This window comes from Montipora foliosa, chromosome 4 (genome assembly GCF_036669935.1).
Source record: "Montipora foliosa isolate CH-2021 chromosome 4, ASM3666993v2, whole genome shotgun sequence".
Taxonomy (NCBI): Eukaryota; Metazoa; Cnidaria; class Anthozoa; order Scleractinia; family Acroporidae; genus Montipora; species Montipora foliosa.
The window spans coordinates 46777743-46782742 of record NC_090872.1 but is presented as its reverse complement, the minus strand read 5'-3'; the positions used below and the strand labels follow the sequence as shown (position 1 = coordinate 46782742).

General features: G+C 37.8%; 1 protein-coding gene across 2 annotated transcripts in view; it reads right to left on the bottom strand.

Moving 5' to 3' along the window:
* Positions 1-5000, bottom strand: part of LOC138000869 (contactin-4-like) — a 148430-nt gene that overhangs the window by 56699 nt on the left and 86731 nt on the right. The window lies entirely within an intron of this gene.

Sequence of the window (5000 nt, the reverse complement as noted above, 5' to 3'; positions counted from 1 at the left end):
GTTCAATATAAGCAGCTCACTGACCTCTCAGACCTCTCATTGTCTTAATAAATTTGTCCATCACCACAGGAATATTTCCAAATGCTTGGAAACAAGCAAGAGTTTTCCCTGTATTTAGGGAGCATTCACAAAAATAATGGGGCTGGCAGGCCTATATGACTCCTTGTACATGGTCTGGTTTCCTTTTCCTTTGATATAATTTTGCTCTCTCAAGTAAATATTTGAATAGACACCTCTTTTAGGCACTTCCAGTAAGATTTCATTTAATTAGCAATGGTTTCTGTTCTATAAGACTTTAGATTTGGACCTTCATACTACTGTGTTATACTTGTATTTTTTCTTCCAAGAAAATAAAAATCTTGATGATATAATTATGTTTAGTTTCTTGGTGCTGATTTTCTCTGCACCTGGCCAGGGTTTTCATTTGAGGCTGAAGGCCGGATGGTTCAGCCGGTGGTTTCCCATTCCATGTCCGATACTTTGATGCTTATATTTGAGGGGTTGCTTTATTTTTATTTTTCATTACTGATTCTTGGGTTCCAGAAAAACTGGAAACAGCATTTCTGAGTGTTCTATTTTAAAAATTTCCTCGGGGGACATGCCCCCAGACCACCCTAGTAGGTAGCTTGCGTCAAATTGCAAGGCACCTTGTAGCCCCAAAAATGTCATGTCCAGTGCTTACAGAAATATGGCCACTACTTTTAATTACAAAACTCTCGAAAACCCTGTCTCTGCAGTAATGTGAATGTGACCTTTAGCCCTCACGCACTTGCATCAATTTAACCGGGGGTAGAAGTGAGTGATTCTGCTTATACAGCTTTAACCCAGGCCCAGGCTCTTTTTGTTCTTGAGCGCCTGTTACAGTGTAGGTTGTGCCATGTATCAATGAGATAGCTGGCTTTCTAAAGGCTTGCCTCTTTTCTGCGTTTCTTACATGTAGCAGATCGTTATGCTCTTCGGAGGTGTTTTTTGCCTTAATTTGTTTTGCTCATTCTTCTGACTTCTACATCGTATATTGGTTGGTGGCCATGACATACAGCTGTAGGTTGGGGGTGTCTCAAATTTAGGGATACTAAGGGGGTCCCTAAAATGTTTAATGCACAAGTAGGGGTCCTCCAAATTTCTTAGATGGTAGATACTGTCATTTCTCATCAGGTCCCCAACCCTCAATATGTTTTTGTGAACTTTCCCTTAAAGAAGGTCCCAAGTCTGATCCTAATAACTATAGACCGATATCAGTTCTGCCTGTTGTCAGTAAACTCAATGAAAGAGTTGTATTTAACCAACTATATCAATATTTCAGTCGTAATTCCTTGTTAATGGAATCCCAATCTGCTTTCAGACTCATGTCTTCCACAGAAACTGCTTTGTTGGAGGTTGCAAATGAATTACCGGTACATTTTAATATTGATATGGATCTTTTAAATGGCATAATATTTCTAGACTTGAAGAAAGCTATAGATACCATGGACCATGACATCCTCTTAGGAAAGCTTAGACTCTCAATCTATTAGGTGGTTTCAGTCCTATTTACATGAAGTACTTGGCCGAAGACGGGTAACTTTTATAGATGGGACCCAATCTGATTCCTGTAATCTGAAAGCAGCATTACACAGGACTCTATTCTTGGACCTCTGTTATTTACATGTACTATTTTTAATGGCCTCCCATCATGTAATTTGTTCTCAAAACCCAAAATGTATGCAGATGATACTACTCTTACCTAATCTGCAGACAACCCTTATATCCTTGAACGTAAAATGAATCGTGATATGAAATTTACGTAATTATTAAATCATGGCTGACAGCAAATACATGTACATGTAAAGTACATGCTTATAGGGAGCCAACACAAATTATCCCAAATTCATGACAAGTTTACAGTTAACCCTTTCACTCCTGTGGGGTTCCCCGTTGACGAGTAAAATCGTCTGGTGTTAGACAGAGTAAAATCTATGTGTCACTCTTGGGAGTGAAAGGGTTAAGAGTTAGTAACACACCCCTTGACCAGGTTGTCAAATATAAATCCCTTGGAGTCCTCATTTATGCCATTCTCTTACATGGTGGCCACACATTGATGCTACGTACAGTGTATCTCAAAGAAAATATTGGCTGGTCTTGCAGTCCTCAGGCGAGTTAGTCCTACCATACCACATGAAACTGGAACACGTATGTACATGTATAATGTGCTTATAATGAACTATTTTATTTACTGTACATGTGGTCCCATATGGGGCTGCATTGGTAAGGGATCATCAGACAAACTTCAAAAGCTACAGAATAGGGTTGCTACGATTGTCACCTTTTCTGGTCATGGGGATTGCTCAGGGGATCTGTTGGATGAACTTGGCTGGGAAAAACTAGAAATATACCATACCATACTTAAAGCAGAGTTTTGCTAATATTATTTCAAGTGTGCATTCCCACAATCTCAGGAACTCGCAATCAAATTGTTATATCCCCAGACCAAGAACTGAGTCTGTGAAAGGGAGCCTAGTACACTATAGTGGATCTGTTCTACACGTATGGAACAAAATCCCCTTCGAGACCAGACAGTGTCCCAATTTGAGCTATTTTAAAAATTTATTAAATGGGAAAGATTTGTTACCGCTTTAATTACGAAAACGTTTTTACCCTTAATTTTTTATTGCATTTTATTATCTTATTTCAATAGTTAGGTAGTTACTGTAATTTAGGCATCCATTCATCATTTCGTGTTTAAATAAAAGATGATGATGATGATGATGACAGAGTTTGATGTATCGTTGAACATTGTACAGAATGAGCAGTACCAGTCTTCGTGTTTAGAAAGTAGATCAGTCTTGTGCTGCTTCACAGTAACACTGCCTCATTTAATGTGGTATTTTGATCCACAAGAGCCACAGATAACCGCATGGTGGTTCTGGGTGATGGTTCTTGAGCAAACTTGGCCCATACAGGAGACCAGTAGATTCATACATTAAAGTAACCAGGAGACTCCCAGATTATCTCAGGGAGAGTTGACATTAATTTTCCACATTAGACCAAGCTGTACATGCAGTTATGATGTACTGTACAATACCTTAAACAACCGTGCTCCCAATTATTTGAATAATCAGTTTTTTCTGCATAATGAAAGTCTAAATTACAATCTTAGAGATTCTGAACATTAAAGCTACATGCCTCTACACCACAGGCGTATACTAATTATGGTAAATAATTTTCATAGCGGAGCTGTACTGTTAAGCAATAACCTGCCAAAAGAGGTGAGGAAATTAAAAATCGCTAAATAAATTTTATAATTTTAACACCCATACTTTTCAACTCCAAGGCAAGATCATTTAAAATGTAACCAGGGCTCGAGACTAACGGTAGCCAACTAGCCTCAGGCTAGGAAAATTTCAGTTTAGGCCAGTAGATTTTGAGCTTTCAGTAGCCAATGGGGCCAGTAACTAAATTGTGAAGTAGTGGAGTCCTGGATGAAAACAAAAATGAAAATTATTTCATATGAATGGGACAGAAGGTAAGAATAGAAACTAACAAAAACAGAAACTGTGAGCGGATTCTATGGAATTTACTGCCTTTCAAAATGATAAGTTGAAAAAAAAAAAAAACCGAAGAGGCAAACGCGGATTACAGTTTCCCTGCCTCCCGTTAGTAACGATCAAAAACGTGTGGAACTTCTTGGCTGCTGTTAAAGCCTAGTTTCCATATGCCCGTAACTCCGTCGAAACAATCGCAATCACCTTCCCGTAACTTGATCGCAAACAGTTTGCGTAAATGGAAACATCTCTTATGTTCATCTCCAACCAATTGTTGATGATCACAAACAAGAAGGAAGAGATAGAAAATTCTTTATCATTACGTGTTGTTCCTGACGAGTACCAACGCAAAAGCGAGGAAACAACGATATGGAAACACAATCATAAACTGTTTCTGATTGTTTGTAGATATGTTTTGACGAATAGTAATGAAAACCACAGTGATTGATTCCGAAAAACCATTCAAGCACAAAACACAAGGATTGCTGTTAAACGTATCAAAAAGAAATCTTATATGAGCCCATTCTGTCCTTCCGAATTTTCTTTTTATTCAATTTAAGATATTATTTTCCCGCATTCCGCTGCTTTTGTGCTTAATGCATAGAATGGTGCTTTCCTGTTAAAATTTCAATCACAAATAGCTTAACTTATAATCAAAGCAACAGCCTTTCCACAGACCTCCAAACGAGCAGTTTAGTTTTACGTATGTATGGTGGGTGATTACATGTACAGCTGTACCGTCATAATTCAATTTTTGATTTTCTGACGTGTTGTTACATTTTGCATTGTAATGAATTTGTGTCTGTTTGAATTTTATGTTGGTTTTATCAATTTTCTGACAGAATTCAGAAAATTTTCTCTAATCAAATTTTCGGATAACCTAAACTTTCTGTTGATTTGAATTTTCGGGTTGTGTCAGGTTTCAGGAAGCTTTTCGATTTTCCCACTAGTTTTGAATACTTTACATCTCCGATTCGTTTCTGGTGTATTTTTTGCCACTAGTTCTAATTTTTGGACACATTCAATTTTCTGCTACAACTTTTCTTGAGTGGTGACTACACGTCAGAAAATGAAAAATTGAATTATGACGGTAATCACCCACCATATGTATGGTTTATTTCTTAATTTACTTTATTCTGCATTTTCCATACTCCAATGCATTTGTGAGTTGGAAAGATATGGCAACGGTTCAGTGCAAATTGGCCTCAAGGCAGCGAAAACTTTGCCTTTGTGATGAAAATACGGGAAAACGTACACTCAAGCCTATTTGCGCGACTGTTGCGAGGATGGATATCAGAATATGGAAATACAGTGTATTTACTAAAAGCGTGGGTTGTGTTTGTAAATGTGGAATTTTTTTTTTGACAGTTTTCATTCTGAAGACCAGAGCCTCGGATCGACCCAAGGCCTGGGAAACTCTATGTAGTGAGAACAAAGAGAACCAAAACTTATAGCCAAAATTTGAGACGCTTTTGATTT